We start from the raw sequence: 20,091 nt of genomic DNA on the forward strand, positions 1-20,091 counted from the left end.
TTAATTGACGAGATATAGAAACTACTTTGCAAATCGTGACCGACACAGTCACCAAAATATAAATGGTTCCGATATTGAAAAAAAAATAGAATAGGGAAGAATAAAGCAGTTTCGAAGACATTGCTGTCGACAAGAGGAGTGAATACAGGACGTGGAAACGACATGTATTCCATTCTTTCCTAGCAGTTTGTTGAAACTTTGGTAATTAGGGATTACTAAAGAAATGTATCACATAAAATCAACAATTGATGGGTGAATGGTTTTCCAATTTTCTCTACAACTATCTGTTTTCGGTAATTCTTTTTCACGTTGCTCTTCTGTTCAATTTTACCTCATTATTAGAGCCCGGATTTCCATGCACAAACAAACCCCGAAATATGCAAGAAAAATATCAAAAATATGCACTAAAAATATGCTTTAAAAATTTAACATGTGTGCTGAAATATACACTAAGAAAATGAAATTTCAATTTCTTACAAAAATATCTTATCTTAATGACTTTTATTGCAATAAACTATGAACGTCTTCCTTAGGTTTACTTCTGTAAACCTTCTGTGTTTATCAGTGAGAAACGTTTTGTAGATTGAAAAGTTCCTTTCTACATCAGCAGAAGTCACTGGTGCATGTAAGAAACAACAAATGTCTTTCTGTGTTAGGTCCTCTTCCAATTAGATGATTTTACCATTAAGTACATTTACAATATCAGATTGTTTTGTATCCAGGATTTTTGCCAAATACTTGGCAAAGTTTATTTGACGCTATTTTCGCAACACAATGAGTTGCACTGGACAAAGTCTGCGATAATTCACCCAACAAGCGGAGTGAATGCTGCAAAGTATTGTTACGGGATTCCAACTGTCTGATAATTTCAGATATTCTCGAGAAGTGGTTGTATATATACTTAATTTTGTTCTTAGTGCCCCTTATGGAGAAACATTTTTGTGACACATAAATAGCGGATGCATCATCGGGATTTAGTGAGTCTACAAGTATCTTCACTTGATTTAAGTTACCTGCATAATACGATACGGCTTCTAGCCACGAGCTCCATCGGGTTAAAACTGTTTGTGGAGGTAGCGGAACATTTTTCGCGACTTTGCGAAAGATACGCACGCGTAATGGAGCTTTCTCAAATACTTTCTTTACATTTGATGCAAGCTTGTCTACTACCGGATATTGGCATCTGGTTGTTTCTGCTACGCGATGAAGACCATGTGGAGGACAAGTCGGGTGGTCCAACTTAGGATACAACATTTTATTCTATTATTCTATACAACATTTTATTCCACATCTGCGTTTACAAAGTGATTCAGTTCACTTTAAATATTACCTACTTTCTTGTGATATACTCTGAAATATGATAGTATGCACCAATAAAATTTCGAAATATGCAGTATTCTTCAAAGTTTACGAAATATGAATGCACATCGAAATTCACTCAAAATATGCACTCATATGCGCTACCAAATGCGTCTCAAACGAATCCTTACAAGTCCGTCGGAAAGAAAAAAACTACTTTCCATACATTTTTGCATGTTACTATAAATATGCATTTTGCATATAAATCCGGGCTTTACTCATTATGCATAAGGACGTTTCCAAACAATTATTTTGTCTCCTTTGTTTCCCGTAAAGGATTGCTTTCCTTCAACAATCGTAAGTTATTCTCTTAATACGATGAATCTGATCTCAGTAAGTCATCCAGTTCATCTTAATTTAAGTGAAGTGCTGTGCTATGGAAAATCAGTCCCCGGGGCAAGAGTGTACGACGGCGTCCCCGTACATATGAGTGAGGTCGATAGACCAGCTGCGAAGCGCCACCATGGTTGGCGCGAAGCGTAAAAAAAAAAAAAAAAAAGTTTTCAAAAATGAATCCTGCTTTTCCTTGATTTTATGGACTTTTTATTACATTTTTCCTTCCATTTTACATACATCTTTTCTTTTTCCTCCCGAATTTTGAGTCCCCTTACTTCGACGCCCGAGGCCGTGGACACGCTTTCTCCACTCTCTTCCCCTCACGGCACGGCACTCGGTGAAGAACTCGTTAAAGTTTTGCAATAACAGGGAACGATTTTTGTGTTTTACATCCTCATATAAAACCAAGATTATTAGAAACAGAGCCTGCAATTAACATGAGCTTCGAGCAAAGATCGGGGCTTGAACCGAGTGCAGAAACCATTATGAAAGATCTACTCCTACAGTATAGGCCGTTTCTCACTACTCTATATCGTCTACAAGGCAGCTGGATTAGAGGATCATGTGACCAATCCCGGCTAATATTTTCTAAGAATTCGTAATCACCAAGATGGTAAGATTGATGAATAAACGCGTCTTATTAGTAAAACTACTAAACAAGGTTCGAGTATTCGCTTTAGAATTTCATTTTCAAGTACTTTCAGTTCTTCTCTGAAATTAATATCCTCTACTTTAGTTTTCGTTATTGAGAATTCCAGCACACATTTGAATAATAATGAGGACAACTCATTTCCTCCTGGTTTCGGGCCATTCTCGAAGATAAGTATTTTCCTGCTCAGACTTTACTTTGGGTCTGATTTAAAACATTTCTTCAGAAACGCTTACTATACATAGACACTAATATATATCACTATGTCGCTCGTGTGGGGATAAGCACGGACAATACAGGTATAAGAATCCAATTTGAAAGTGATTTTTGACTATTCTAAGAAGGAAGCGGGGTGGATAAAGAAGAAAGTGGGAAATATACCAAGAAGGTGTAGGAATTATTGAGATTCAATACAATACTTCTAATTGTATGCAGGATGCAAAAGTAATCTTTTTTTCGTGGAAATTCGTTAAGTCATACAAGGAGAAAGATAACTTGAATTTGGAAAAGATATATATTAGTTTTCGGAAAGGATATTGATTGTTGAGGAATATATAAATTATCATTGGAAAATGATGTCGATTCACTATAAGGAATCTAAACAAACGCAAATGGGTTATTTTAATATCATCAGTCTATGAGAAAGAACCAAATATTATCTTGGGACGATGGGTAGTTTAAATCATGTATCCCTATTCCATGGTAGACATTAATACATTCTAAATGAGTAGTGTATAAATGGAGCATACGAAAAGCTAAACATGAAATACAAACAAATGATTCGTTCCTCATAGGTGCATGATGGTATTTCTACAAAATACATATTTTTGTCCACAAATATTTGAGACTGATAAGATTTTGATTTAAATGAGTAGTTTGGTAAGACAACGTGGTTCTCTCTATAAAATTGGCGCCCAAGTATTCTCCCTGATAAGTATTCGAAAATAGTGTTGGTTGAATAAATAATACATACAGTACTATTATCGGAAAATGACGTTGATTAATAACGAATATATGCGAATCAGTATTCGCAATTGATGCTGATTATTAAGGAATATATACTATACACAATAGCATTATAAAATGGCACTAATTGATGAATGTGTGTATATATAACGTTCGAAAATGAGGTTGAATGATAAGAAATGTACACGTTATTATCTGAAAATGATGTTGGTTGAGTCACGTTTTTGTAGTCCTCTTTCGTCGCATGTACGCACTTTACAAAAGCCAAAATTTTGTTCCTTGTCATAACTAAAGTAGTTCCGAAATAAAAGGGGGATTTGCATTCAATAGCAAGAAGACACGGATCCCTGTAGTTTCTCTGTTGGGTTAGATGAAGATAAAAAATAAACGAATCCCTGTAGTTTCTCTGTTGGGTTAGATGAAGATAAAAAATGAACGAATCCCTGTAGTTTCTCTGTTGGGTTAGATGAAGATAAAAAATGAACGAATCCCCGTAGTTTCTCTGTTGGGTTAGATGAAGATAAAAAATGAACGAATCCCTGTAGTTTCTCTGTTGGGTTAGATGAAGATAAAAAATGAACGAATCCCTGTAGTTTCTCTGTTGGGTTAGATGAAGATAAAAAATGAACGAATCCTTGTAGTTTCTCTGTTGGGTTAGATGAAGATAAAAAATGAACGAATCCCTGTAGTTTCTCTGTTGGGTTAGATGAAGATAAAAAATGAACGAATCCCTGTAGTTTCTCTGTTGGGTTAGATGAAGATAAAAAATGAACGAATCCCTGTAGTTTCTCTGTTGGGTTAGATGAAGATAAAAAATGAACGAATCCCTGTAGTTTCTCTGTTGGGTTAGATGAAGATAAAAAATGAACGAATCCCTGTAGTTTCTCTGTTGGGTTAGATGAAGATAAAAAATGAACGAATCCCTGTAGTTTCTCTGTTGGGTTAGATGAAGATAAAAAATGAACGAATCCTTGTAGTTTCTCTGTTGGGTTAGATGAAGATAAAAAATGAACGAATCCTTGTAGTTTCTCTGTTGGGTTAGATGAAGATAAAAAATGAACGAATCCCTGTAGTTTCTCTGTTGGGTTAGATGAAGGTAAAAAATGAACGAATCCCTGTAGTTTCTCTGTTGGGTTAGATGAAGATAAAAAATGAACGAATCCTTGTAGTTTCTCTGTTGGGTTAGATGAAGATAAAAAATGAACGAATCTCTGTAGTTTCTCTGTTGCTTTAGATTAAGATAAAAATGAACGAATCCCTGTAGTTTCTATTGCTTTAGATTAAGATAAAAATGAACGAATTCCTTTAGTTTCTCTGTTGCTTTAGATGAAGATAAAAATGAATGAATCCCTGTAGTTTCTCAGGTTTCTTTAGATTAAGATAAAAATGTACGAATCCCTGTAGTTTCTCTATTGCTTTAGATGAAGGTAAAAATGAACATTTTTAAGGAGTTTGTATTCGTAAAACTTTTTCTATGTAATGTACCCTGTCTATCTGTGTGTTCGTCCACATTATCTAGAACTAGTTGATCAATCATCATCAATTTTGGCCAGGAAGTGAAGAGTCGAAAGTTAGGGACTGAGTCTGTTGCTGGAGATGATATTCAAAACCGGAAATAGTAGAAATAAACCATTTCCAATTTTATACTTTGATCACTATAGAGCAAAAACGGTAAGACAAAATAACGAACGAAATTCTGCAATTGATTAAGCGTCCCATGAATATATATGATCTTGATCCTTAATTCTCGAGGAAAATCAAATGTGACAGAAATCAAATACAACTTCTGGTTTCAATATTGATAAATACAGAGCAAGAATGAAATAAAATATTTAGGTTTAACGTCTCTCGATTATACCCGTTAGGCAAAGGGACGGATGATAAAGGCTAGATAATGATGATAGAAGATTAAGTGTAATGCTGATGTGTAAAGTAACGGGAGTACTCTGAGAAAACCCACGGACACACCACAAACTTTCTTACCCGGGAATCGAACCAAGGACTCTACATACCAGAGGTAAGCGTAGAACAAAAACGATCAGAGAAAGCAAAATGAGCCTTTCAAATCGATTTATCGTTTTAATAATAGATATCATCTTCTCTCTTAACTATCTTTTCAAACCGGAAGTGACAGAAATCAACCACTTCCGGTTTTTAACATTGATCGACATGGAGTAGAAACGGTAATAGACAGATATAGGTTTTACTGCAATCAATGAAATGTTCAAAGAATAAATTTCAACTCTACTATAATCTCTCTACTGAAACCGGAAATGACAGAAATCTACTATCACTTCCGGTTTCGATGTTAATTGATGAAATATCAACCCATAAAAACCAAACAGGTAGTATACACGTGACATTGTTATTTCTTTCATAAAGAATAGGAATCGAAATTCTGTTATATATCGAATATTCTGTTTTACAATATATTGCATAAAGATATACTTGCAAGTTCAGTTGGAAATAAATTTACCACAAATCGTCTTTTAAAAAAACTATTTTATTTTCCAACTGTATGTAGAAAACTTTTAGTACTGTATTTTCGAGTAATTAAGCTACATATTTTCGGGAAAATTGCAGCTAGCTCAAGTAGTCTTAGCTCAGTGGCGGATCTAGAAGGTAAAAAAATAGGGGGTTCAGCCAGAATCCAGACTATGATAGGTATATTATGAGTTTACTATAAACTTTCAAAAATATGTAAATATTAGATTAAATCATTTTGGTCACTCAAAAAACTGGGGGACCTACGCTCCCCGGCCCCGGGTTAGATCCTCCGTGGTCTTAGCTCTGTGAAAACGTCTGAAAATAGAAATATTGCATCTATACTTTAAAACAACTTAGTTGTTTACTTTAGAACTATAGGTAAACATAGGATCTAAACTACGTGAGTTCTCGCCAGGACTCGAACTTGGTTCTGCCACGCCGAATACGCCTACAATAACCATATACAAAACTTTAAAAATACAAGAGGGATCACCAATTCCTAATCAATATGGTATCATTTGAAAAAAGAATTGAAGAGTACACAGGATTTTTTTTTTTAAATGCTTAATCTGTCTGGACGTTTTAAAGATTTTCGTTTAGAATTCCTGTATACAAGGTAGATTGTTATACATAAAATAAAAATCACTTTGATGTTTTGTGTCATTATTTTCGTATTAAGTGAAATTGCGAGAGAAGGTAGACACATCAAAAGAAAAACAAATTAACGTGCCTCTCTCTGTACTGATTGGTGTGACACAAAGCTAACGATTAGCTAAAAACGGATATTATTGATTTTTGTTGTTTAAGAACCACTATTGTAGAAATTTACTTTACACAGAAATTGAAACAAAGCAGCTGTTACTTCAGTTTTAAATACAGCTATATGGCTTATAATTCACTTATATTTACTTATATACTTATATACATATCGGGTGTTCTAAAAATGGCGCACACGGACCACAGAGCACTCTTCTGCTGGTCAACTCTACGAATACAACAAAGCAGTTGAATCGATTGCTTCACTAATAAGTAATGCCAGTATCAATCAATATACACTTTAGTTGCCATCTGGAAAGAATCGCTATAACTATTTGACAGATTGATGCATCTAATCTTTATTTGCGACGTTGCTACATAGTGCAATTTATGTCTCCAGACGACGACTCGAAAGGTATACAAATATATATATATATATATTGCTTTATTTTGGCGTGTAAAATAATGCTCTGTGGTCCGTGGGCGCAATTTTTAGAACACCATATATATATATATGGTGCCTTCCATTTCAATTCAGGCAGAGTATGTACCATCACCATCTCAGATATTGTTGAAACTTTTTTGATAGCAACTAGACATGTTTTTAAGAGACCCATATTTTTTTGTTTTGTCGAAAAAAATTTTCCCGCCAAGTAATGGGTCATCAAAGACGGGGAGTACAATTTATGAATTGTAGAAGACATGGAAAATGGTCAACTTCGGAGCCTCACCATTCGGCTATGGAGACAGGTAGAGTTATAATTCTTGTTGTGGTATGTACATAGGAATATAAATAAACTATATTTTATTATAGTTTGGTTTGTGCATGCGTATCTTTTTGTACATAAATTAACAAATGAACGTCAATTTATCTGAAAAGTCGAAGTTTGCGAATTTTTTTCGAGCACTTTCGTTTCGAATTTTAAAATTCTGTTTTCGCGGTTGGTAAGACCTAGCTACCCGCTTTTCGAGAAAAAGTTTGTATCGCTTCTGTGTGCAACCGTTTTGTCGCAAAAAATTCGAGAAATTGTAAAATTTTCAAAAATCGCCATTTTTGGGCGCCATTTTCTCGAAAACACCATCTTTTAAAATTCTGAAATTTTGTCAAATGGTTCAACTTTACATGAATAATAAACACACCAAATACCATTCTCGACCAATGCTTCATGAATTAACTGCAGCCTTTTAAAGTTAGTGAAGTTTCGTTAACTTTGATGTCACAGTTAGAAACACTGGGAACAATAAAAGTGCAATGATTTGATGTTTGTGGCTCACATTCATTAAATGAAGAATAAAAGGTTTTCTTGACTGTTTTTTTCATTATTTTGATCAAGAAGGCTCTTTAAAATAGTAAAATGAGCCTCCCCTAATCCTCCGTTTTCTTAAACCGAAAAAATCTGAGGTGGAAATTACGATTACGAAACACACATATTTTAAGTTTACTTGAAATGACCATCCAATAAATTCTGATGATCTACAAAAAGCCTGAACTATTACCTCAGTGATGATTTGGAATGCTCCAGACAATGTCTCAATTAAGTGCGATGTCATTACAGTGATCGAGAAAGGACAAAAAGTTTAAAAAATAGAAACGTTTTCTTACGCGTTTCAAAGAAATTTACTGACTTTTTAAACAGAACAATCCCTACATAAGAATGGGTCACTCGGAATTTTACAGTATTCGACTAAAGTGGGTCAGTCCGCAACCTGCGAGGGAAGTGTGTATGTGTGTGTGTGTGTTGTGCAAATTTTAAGTTAGCTGCTACTGCGTTGCTACAAATCAAAGGTGCAGAATGTATTAAAGCTGTCAGGGAGTAATCTACACCCCCCAATACCCCCCTAACACCCCTCCAAATTTCTTTACACACACCCCTGAATGGAAAAGGAATACTACCCCAAATCCAATTGTATTAATCAGTATCATATAGGTTATTTATTACATCAAGTTAAAAGGGTTTAGCGTTTACGAAAGAAGGCAATATTCTTATTTATTTATTTCACTTCAAAAGACGAAGCGACCTCATTCTCATGTACGGCTTCGAGTACCACATGACCTGTGTTTCGGACGGTGTTTCGATCGAAACAATTGACAAAACAGACCTGCTCATACATACCCTCCTGGGCTCTGCGGTCGTTTCCGATAAAAGAGATTGATGGACAGGTGCAGATGACTGAAATTGGCAACGTCTTGAGCGGTCATTCACCTACCTCCTTCTCAAGAAGGAAAAATATGACAATACAGTAATAAGCCTATACCAGATTCAGTTGGTAAGTGCTACTCTGAAACAGGCTCGCAAGCAAAAGGGGGCTCCCTCCAGACCTCAATACAAAATGCACAATTTAGATATTTGTAGGAGAATTTTTAATGACTTGGCCCCTCCTAACATATTCATGTCCCCCAAAGCTCTGTGGCTGGTTTCGAGCCTGCTCTGCAAGTGGTGTATCAACGGACGGCCGTTAGAAGGGTGTAGTCAAAACGTTTTTAGAAATGAAGAGATCGATCGAAATAAGAATTATATATATATATATATATATATATATATATTTTAGACTGAGTCTAGTGTTATGCAGGAACGCATTTGGCGCTAGCTTAATTTTTTGTAAAGTATATTTTTATTCACTTAAATTCATTGAGTGGAACAGGGCTCATAGCGAGTCACTTTTTTAAAACTAAAATTTACTTTTTTTCAAAGTTGGTCACTAAAAGTTACTTTTTTGAGAGGTAAAGTGACTTTTTCGTGTGATTTATGTTTTGCATTGGCAGTTTTCTAAGAAAAATATAAAAACAAATGGATAAAGCAGAAATTTGTTACTCACTCAGAAGCTTTTTACATCTGCTACTTCTGCACTTTGAAAACCTAAGAAAGGAGGAAGCTCAAAAAGAAGTAAAGATGAAACAAAACAACAAAGAGAGAGGTGATGGAGAAACCGACAAAAGGAAAAGGGGGATGATGAGATTTTGGTCACTTTTACCTGAGCTTTTGGCCATTTTTGGTCACTTTTCAACTATTTACAAGCGACAAGACCAGTATGAGCCCTGGGATTATTAAAATTAGGGTATATTAAGGAAGACAAAACAGAAAGATACGAAATATTTGTAAATTGAAAAACTGGATTTCTGGAAAACAACTAAATCAATGAATAATTTTCTTTTGAAAGATATTCAGAGCCAATAACGTAGCCAGGAAGGGGCAGGAATGTAGATTAAGAGATCAAATAATACTACAACAATTAACGTTAACAACAGGGTTAGAATATTAAAATTATGAAATTGGAACTATGTACAGTATAAATTACTAAATAAATGTGATTTCAGCATAGGACGAGTGAATTTTTTCCCAATTAATATTTTGGAAAAAAATCACCCACTAAAACTTACTGGGGGTGAATAAATTGAAATAATAGCAGAATTTTGCAAAATGATTATAATAATTCGCATGTAATCAATTCACGTCTAATTACAGGGTAAAATAGTGGAGGTTAATTCCTAATACAGTGAAACCTCTCTTAACGGGCATCTCTTAATAGTGGACATCTTCATTACAGAACAAACTTTCTTATTCTTCCATTCCATAAATATGTGTGGTATGGTGTTATGAGAGAGAATTCTTCCTTTTAGGGACACCTCTCATTTACGGACAAATAATCATGTTCCACCCATGTCCGTTTTGAGAGGTTTCACTGTATTACTTAGTTTCATAATAATAATAATAAATGCTCAAATGTGTGAACTTACTTTATTGAACCTACCACTGCTAAGAGCTGATATTATTATTATTATTATTATTATTATTATTATTATTATTATTATTATTATTATTATTATTATTATTATTATTATTATTATTATTATTAGCAGTAGTAGTGGTAGTAGTAGTAGTATTCTGAGCGCACCCCCCCTTTTATTTTGAACACACCCCCAAACAAAAATTTCTGGCGTACTTACTGGAAGCTGTCATGAGTGACATATTTCCGTTTGTAGTATGATCCGTAGAAAATGACAACTGTCTTCTTCAAGAATGTGGTGAATGTCCTGGAGTGGAAGGAATAAGTGTAGTCTTTAATTATTGATCCTGATGAAAATGAAAGTGTTACGTATGCCATATGGGAAAACAATAATCTTGTTAAAAAACTGTGCGACTTTCTGTTTTCGTATCATACATTGCTGGATTAACTGTAAGAATTGTAATTCATGACTACATCAAGAAAATCCAAAGAGAATTAATTGCTACCGAAAAGCACCGTATAAAATTTCAAGATACAAATTCTAATTTACTTCATATGGACTTCGCTGAAAACTGAACTGTTATTCTGCAAAGTGAAATTCAAAGTTATCACCGGAATATGAAACAAATGACAGTTTTGTTGTAATAAACGACGATAAAACAAACGATTCGGCTCATGTACTCATAGCCATAGACAAGATTCTAAAAATACTCGAAGAAAAGCTTAAATATATTTTATAGAAAAAGGTTTGAATACGAGAAAATAAATGTCTAAAATTTCCCAAACCGTGTCAGTGATTTCTGATGGTGCTGCATCCCACTTTAAAAATCGCTTTCAGATATTCGAGATGCAGACAGGTCCGATAAAGCGGTGGTTTTGCAGTGAAACCGGCCATGCAAGAGTCTGTGCGACGGTATTGAAGGGGGAGGAGGTGTAAAGAATGGGGCAACGCGGCATAACCTTAAGCAAAAACAGATACACAGTATTAAAACCGCAGAAGAAAAAAATGAAATCTTTAAGTTTTACGTCCCACGATTATGCCGGTTAGGCTAAAGAAGATTATGAGAAATGAATGATATGGTGGAATGTAGAAAGTGGAAGGAAACGGGATAACCACGAGAAAACCCACGAGCACGGTGTTTGTCCACCACAATGACCACAGGGCGCGAGCTGGGATCGAACCAGGGACCCCAAGAACCGGAGGTGAACGCTCTACCACTGAGCTACCGCGCCCCCACTACAACCGCATAAGAATTCGTGAGTATAGTGCAAGTACAAACTCCGGCTATTACTCTCGTTTTGTTGCCTGGAACTGAATTCGACGACTTCCGGAAGAAAAAAAAAGGGAAAGTATGCGACCGGTAACTAATATTCAACGAAGTCGTCTTTGGCTTTCGGAAAATGGCGAAGTTTTGATGGCAGTAACGGGTCACCATGAACTAACTTCATGCTTCCCCCAAAATCGAACTTGTGCAATTCAAAGTGTAGATTTAAGAAATCTCCAAAAAGGAACTTTTGTTACATACATATATGTATGATAACCAGTGGTGCGTAGCAGAAATATTATGAACAAATCATGAATTACGTGAAGTTGAAGTGCTGTTTATGATTCCACATGGATCTTCAGCACTTGTGACTATCGACAATGTGCTACGCAGGAGCGGACCCAGGACGGACTTCTGGAAGGGGGGGGGTATACTGCTACTTAGAGCTACTTTTAAGAGCTCCAAACTCTGAAATTGATTTTATTTATATATAAAACAAAAAAAGTTTCTTCCCCCTAGATCCACTCCTGGACGAGTTGTGAGCCAACATCTATTGGAGCACCTTCACGGTTACATGCTATTAGCGAAGAAAACACCAACCTAGCAAATGATTGGTCCATGTAAAAATAAATAAATAAATAAATAAAATAAAAAAAATAAAAATAAATAAATAAATAAATAAAAAATCAGTGAAATTTTGTTTCCGAAGACCATTTTAAGTAATTGAACTTGAAATTTGTGCGTTTCGTAATCGTAATTTCTACCTCAGATTATTTCGGTTTAAGAAAACGGAGGAGTAGGGGGAGGCTCATTTTACTATTTCAGAGAGCCTTCTTGATCAAAATAACGAAAAAACAGTCAAGAATACCTTTTATTCTTCATTTAATGAATGTGAACCACAAAAATCATCAAATCATTGCACTTTTATTGTTCCCAGTGTTTCTAACTGTGACATCAAAGTTAACGAAACTTCGCTAACTTCAAAAGGCTGCAGTTAATTCATGAAGCATTGGTCGAGAATGGTATTTGGTGTGTTTATTATTCATGTAAAGTTGAACCATCTGACAAAATTTCAGAATTTTAAAAGATGGTGTTTTCGAGAAAATGGAGCCATGGCGATTTTTGAAAATTTTACAATTTCTCGAATTTTTTGCGACAAAACGGTTGCACACAGAAGCGATATAAATTCTTTTTCGGAAAGCGGGTAGCTAGGTCTTACCAACCGCGAAAACAGAATTTTAAAATTCGAAACGAAAGTGCTCGAAAAAAATTCGCAAACTTCGACTTTTCAGATAAATTGACGTTCATTTGTTAATTTATGTACAAAAAGATACGCAAGCGCAAACCAAACTATAATAAAATATAGTTTATTTATATCCCTATGTACATACCACAACAAGAATTATAACTCTACCTGTCTTCATAGCCGAATGGTGAGGCTCCGAAGTTGACCATTTTCCATGTCTTCTACAATTCATAAATTGTACTCCCCGTCTTTGATGGCGCATTACTAGGCGGGAATTTTTTTTTCGACAAAACAAAAAAATACGGGTCTCTTAAACATGGAAGGCACCATATATATATATACAAGATTTCTGAAAGTAAAGTAGCCTAATTAGCATAAGCATGTAACGTCCATAATGACTTGCTTAATAATGCCCAATATCTCATTAACGCTATTTACAATAGAACGACCGGGCAGAGGGGCAGATCTAGAAAGTAAAGACGTATGATCCCCATGCACGCAGTGACAAAGTTGAATATAGGTCGATTCTGGTAATTTTGTCCCCAGGCCTCGTTGGGGGCTTCGTCTCCAGGACCCATCTCGTTTCCAAAATCTAGTCTTACTTCTCTGGCATTCACCAACAAAACTAAACTCTTGTCAAACATATTTGATTAATAGTGGCGACATTTTGAAACGCCAATGTTTGCTAATGGACCATAAGGGAGAACCATGCATTCCATTAAAAATGGTGTTGATCAATTCAGTAGTGTGTTTTTTTGTGACGCGTGCACAGAAGTGACATTGGAATCAACTGTAATGAGCCTCCGCTCGCTCCAGCTCAGAGTGTTCCAATCGAGCCCTGAAATGAGCTCACGTAATGAACGATGCAATATATAAAACAATCTGAACAGGTTACTGATGCTTGTAAATCATATGTATAATATATCTGATAATATATTCATATCGAGAACTTGTGATGAGATAATTTTTATATTTTAGCGTCCTTGCATTTTCATTGTCATAACCAGGGCCCGGATCTTGTTGACATGTCAACTTTTTTCTGTTACGCATAAGACAAGGCAAGTTCAAATAAAAACATTATCCATCAACTCTTGGTTCTAAAAATATATTTTTTTAGGGTCAACTTTTGGTCACTTTTTGTCGTTTTGAAGTTTCAGGTCAATTTTTGATATTTTAAGGTAACTTTTAGGTCACTTATGGTCTTTTTATTCTCTTTCTTCTACATAAGGAAATCTTAAAATGAAAACTGTTTACGGATTTAAAAACACGAAGTTAAATTATCTTTTTTCCTGCTTCCTGATCATTGGGGTGGAAACACTGCATTCCTAGCAAGTTAATGAACACTGAGCTGTAGCTGATTGTTGACGAGGGCTGGGGGTTCGTAAGTGGCCAAAGCAGATGGTTGTAGGTTGTTTACCACAAAGGATATGACTATACTAAACGCAATGTTAACTTGAGAGCCGCATCACAAGCGCATTAATACATGTCGGCGCGCGAACCTTTTCACAGGGAAGCCTTTGTACTTGTGTAACGGGAGGAACTATGTAATGTGCGTGGAGTCGCCTGAATTGAAGCTGCGTATCTCGGCTATCAGGATAAGGTTGCGGCAAGTATACATGAATAACTAAAAATAGATTAGAAGACGTACAAAGATTTTAAACAGAGTTTTTATCTATTATTCTGATGTATACAATCTACACTTGCGAACTTTTATTCATTAAGTGTGCTTCCTAGTTTCAACTTGAGAGTAAATTGATGCTTTCAGTATGTAGAATGCCGAGGCCTAAACCATCTACAACTTCTTATTTAAGACAGATTGTTTCTGAATTTGGCGTGGATGTTTTTAGTACTAACGGTACAATATTCCTTTGCTAAGTATGTGAAGTAAAAGTGGCAGCAGAGAAAAGATACACTGTGCAAAAGCATATCGGAAGCGAAAAACATTTACGAGCAGTTAAAAAAAAAAAAAAAAAAAAAAAAAAAGTGTTCGCAGTTGTTACTTGTGGAGAGTGCTTCGAATAGTAAAGGCAAATCCTCGGTTTTCAAAAGAGTTGTGTGAAGTTTTTGTGTCTTCAAATATTCCTCTTTGGAAACTCAGTAATGTGAAATTGCGGGATTTCCTGGAGAGTCATACAGGTCGTTCCATTCCAGACGAAACGAATCTTGGGAAAAATTACATGCCAAAGTGTAAGCAGGACACAATAAGAAAAACAAAAGAGGAACTTTGGACTCAGAAAATTTTTGTTTCTATAGACAGACTAGTGATGTGAAGGAACGCTATATAGTCAATATTATTGTTGGGTTAATGAAAGCCGACGAACCTAGCAAAATATTTTTGCTAACTGGTAAAGTGTTGGAATCTGTCAACCATTTTACAATATGTAGACTTTTCGATAAATCGATATTCCTACTTTGGCCTGAAGATGTCCAGCGTGACCATGTTGTTTTTGTATCAGATGCTGCTTCGTATATAATTAAGGCTGGTAATTCTATAAAATCGTAACAATATTTACAGTTATCTACTACAATGCTGAATAAAATATGAGCTAAATTTTCTGACGATTACAAAGTTCCTGAGTTAGTTTGTTGTATCACAGCTTATAAAATGTTTATATGTTGCTTAACTGGATATAGGCCTATATATCTGTAATTCAAATATGAAATGATTAGCTATTTACTAAATTAGTCAAAGTTTAGTTTCAATATTATTGTTTTTTTTTTTAAAGTAAAGACACAAATGATTAATTGGCTGCAACTAACTGAAACAAAGCTTTTGAAAATGAGTGCAAATAGTAATTAAAATCCAATAGATATTATTAAATTGTCAATGTTTTAATGAAATAAACAATTAAAAAACTACAAGTTTTAAAGTCAACTTTTGTGAATTTTAGGGTCATTTTACAAGAATTTTAGTGTCATTTTGTAGGTCACTTTTTAGAAAATTTTAGGTCAACAAAATCCGGGCCCTGGTCATAACTAATCCTCCGCAACTTTGAAAAAATTTTGAGAAGCAAAAATTTTTCTTCAATTTTATTACTCTTCAGTTGTAAAATGAATAAGTACATTTTTCCTTTCATGCGTTAGAATGTAAGCCAATCGTAAATTGACAAATCAAAGCATATTACCCACGCATTTGTTTATGACAATCATGTAATCTGTTATATAATTTAGGCGAGAATATAAGCAGTATTTCCTTTTATGATGTTAAACTCTATGTTTTTGATGAAATAATGTCGAAATAACATTATTGTAGCCACTGCACACACCGAACTAATTGTTTTTTTTTTTTTTCAATTTTTTGCTTCATAATGCGAATTCTTATTTTTGCCAAGAATTCAGTGCTTTGTCCCCACTATGCTTCGTCATTAATCCGATTGGGTAGAAAAACGTTTCGAACTGAGCAAACCATCACTGTCATAACACTGAATACGACTTTGCTCGTTTCTGATTTTGAAAATGCTCCTGCTTACACTATAAGTCATTATTCGGCACCTTGTAAACCACATGCCATTAAGAAATCATCTATAATAACTCTTTAAGTAATAAGTAAAAACTTGCTGTGACTTATTTAAACTCTTGGATTGCGGGCGAAGCGAGCAAGAAAATTTTTAAGAAATCTACGTATTTCACTGATAACCGACAGCAATATTGATCTAAGAGGGCGCCAATACTTTCTGGGGGCGACTCATCTCTTACCCATGTAGAACACCACTTTTTCTTTCTCCTTGCTCGTTCGGCGCCCCCTTACTATCAGCGCCCGGGGCAGGCGTGTCACTGGCCCCCCTTAGCTACGGCTCTGCTAAGTGGTTAACGTACACGCCTTTGACGTAGGAAACCCGGGTTCGATTCCAGGCACGAGTTCATGTGTTTCGGGTTCCACGTTAAGCTGTAGGTCTACGTCTCATTATAGCCTTACTGCTGAATTAGACGCTAAACTAAAAAAAAATCAAATATTTTTTTAAAAGAAAATTTAAATTATTGATCGGTCATATTTGTTATTTAAAATATTTGAGTTGCCTCCATATTTTTGGAGATGCCAATAATAAAACACACTCAGTTCAAAATATCAAGTTTTTTTTTAAAATAATGGAATTCCTGTGTGTAATTGTTTTCAAATTAAAATGAGAATGAAATCTTTCAGTTTTACGTCCCACATTATAACGGTGGTGATGAGAAATGAATGCAGTGGTGGAATAAATAAAGTCGGATGAAACAAGAGAAACCCGAGGAAACCCACGCACACGGTGTTTGTTCACCGAAAGTCCAATTGGTCCGACGTGGAATCGAACCAGCGACCCCACACACCAGAGGTGAACGCTCTACTACTTCGACCACTTTGCAGGGCTAATAGACTCGACAGAGAAACTAATACAGAAACATCGAGGACAGTTAAAATTCCACCCTTGCAACTACAGAGGAACTAGAACCTACAATGAGCTTCACCTCACAATCATCAGCCTAATACCTCAATCCGCTCGGCTATACCCACCAGTAACCACTAAGCCACCACGGCCCCTGAATTGTTCGCAAGTCTCCACTGATTACTGCTTCAGATTTATACGGCTAGCAACAAATTAATAAACACCCTGTATTTTTTTCTGGATTCGCCAATGTTGCATTTTATTTTTTACATTCTAGTTTTAATTACCAAACCTCCATTTGCTGCTGTATTAGAAAATAATAAAACACGAATATTAAACATTCATGTAAACTATTTTCCCATTTTCGATCTCTGATCGGTATCTATACTATTAACGCCTTCCCATTCAGTAATAGCAATGGTGTTAATTTCGTAAGCATTGTGGGTGTTTGCTCATTATATCCTTCACCAGAGATAATAAAGAGAATTGATGCCAGCTTATCAGATCCTATCAACAGCGAGGTCAAACAAGCGACGAGGTTACGGTAATTTATTACGAAATAGTCTGTTCCACTCTGTCAGTGGTTTATTACTTGGTAGTTAACAATGAATTATTAATGAAGTTAAGATTTGAAGGATATCTCCATTTTATAGGCTTAAGTGAATGGCTTGTACATTCAAATGACTTTCGCGAATAACATTTTTATTAATAGGATTAAACTCTCTTTATAAAGTAAAAAGTTAAACTTGTAAGAAAAATTCCTCATAAATCAGAATGCTTCGTTAGTCCGCGTGTTTCGTAATTTAATAATCACAAATTGTTTCAATATGTGCAATTTCTGGCCTACATTCCTTGTTTAATGGCTAGAGCGCGGTGGTTTTGGTGTTCAAGGTCCCAGGTTTGATTTCAGGTAGGAAGGAGTCTAAAGCACGTCAGTTCCGCATATTATAGGACCCATCTATAGAATCAAAGAGATGTCAGAGCCGCTCCATGGGTCATCAAGTTTGTCAGATGACGTTCCGTGGAAACCCAGAAGTCCAGTTTTATAACTAAAATTGGACTTCTTTTCGGATCCCAATGTCCCGGATTTTATTTCCCGGTGGGGACACTAGGTCGAAAAGTTGTAAAAAAAAAATTCAGATCAGCCATCCTGAGAGAGGTTTTCTTGGGTTTTCCTTATTCCCACCAGGCGAGTTCCGGGATAGTACCTAACATACAGGTCTCAGGTCGCTTCTTTTGTTTCCTAATACTTTCTACCTTCCCTTTCCGCGGATAGTGTGATCGCCAAGGGACATCATCCCTCATACATGACGGGCTAACATGGCCATAGATTCCGAAAGCCCAGAAATCCAGTTTTTAGTCCTAATCCTGGGATTCCAGTGGAACATTTCTGGTATCTTTGAGGGGTTATCACAGAATGAATTTTTTGGCATCAAAATATTGTCCCGTAAAAGGTACATCCCACTGGAGAGGTGAAATTCAGTAGATTATTCTTCAGTGCCAAAATGACTCCGGACAGGTATGAAACGTGTGGACATCAATAGAACGCGCCGTTTATATATGATATATAGGAGGTTCATACCCTATTTTAAACTGTAGGTTCCGTCCTATATTAGCCTTGTTGTTGACAAGAGACATAAATACAGCGAAATCAATAATAAACTCTGACAAAGACAGTTAAAAAAAGATCACACAATTCCAGATATATATGGAATATGAGATATCGATACCCACTTTTCTACAAATATCCTTTTATTATAGGCAACCAATTCTTTTTTGCTACTGGGCAGGTTGCATAGAAGCTGGGGGAAATAAATTTTAAATAGTGTATGGATAATTTATATTAAAGTCGATGTTAGCCGTAAAGATATTAATGAATTGTACCCATTACGGAACTGAGACGATATAATCGCTGTAACATCTATTGCAAGAAACAACATTCAAAAATTCGCTTTCGTTAAAAAAGTTACCGTGCAGAGTAATGAACCAACGCACCAATACTACAATCTTAAGTCCGAATGCGTTTTCCAAGTAATAATAATAATAAAAGATATATTATGTCCTCTATTTTTCAAGCAATAATAAATTTAAATAGAAAAATCTGCTATTGTTGTATAAGCGTTCAAGGGCGGAAAAACAATTACGACAAATCTCATTACGCTGAACAAAATGATACAGGTGAGTATACCTCATGCATAGTTTCTATCCAAATAAAAAATATTTTTACATACCTAAAAATTGATAGTAACCACTTCACCAATCAAAATCAACGTGGTACGAAAATACACACTAACCAGGAATTTTGGTTATGACACAAGAATTCCAACTTGGCTATATGATTAACGTACACTCCTTTGGCGAGGCAGATCCAGGTTAAATTTCCTGCGGGAGTTCATGTCGGTTTGATATCATATAGAAGCCGTCTTGATACTATCCAATAATAACACTAGAAAGACGACGAGGTACACTACGGTTCGATTACCGGTGCGGACACCGGATTGAAAGAATGTAAATGTTTCACACCAGCTAAAGTGAGTGAGGTTTTTCCTGATTCACACCAGGCAAAAATGCTGGGACAGTACCTCACAAAACGGCCCCAGAACACTTCCTTTCTCTTCTTCCTCATCAGTTTCCCGGGCAAGACGCGGCATCTTTCACACGTGATGGGCTAATATGGTGACAAGTGCATTGAGAAAAATAAACTTATGTGGCGTACGTAAAACTGTAGGTTAAATGCGTAAACCTTATAGTTTTGAGATTTAACGTAAAAACCCTATGTAATATTCTGCAGCAAACGTATGTTTTATACGTACTTCCCGTATAAGTGTTCCGAATAAACGTACGAAAGAAAGAACTGTATATAGGCAGGAAGAATCTCACATACAGATGGACGTATATAACATATAGCTGACATATGTAACATGCGTATACGTATGTAAT

This window comes from Thermobia domestica, chromosome 10 (genome assembly GCF_964235325.1).
Source record: "Thermobia domestica chromosome 10, izTheDome1.hap1.1, whole genome shotgun sequence".
NCBI lineage: Eukaryota > Metazoa > Arthropoda > Insecta > Zygentoma > Lepismatidae > Thermobia > Thermobia domestica.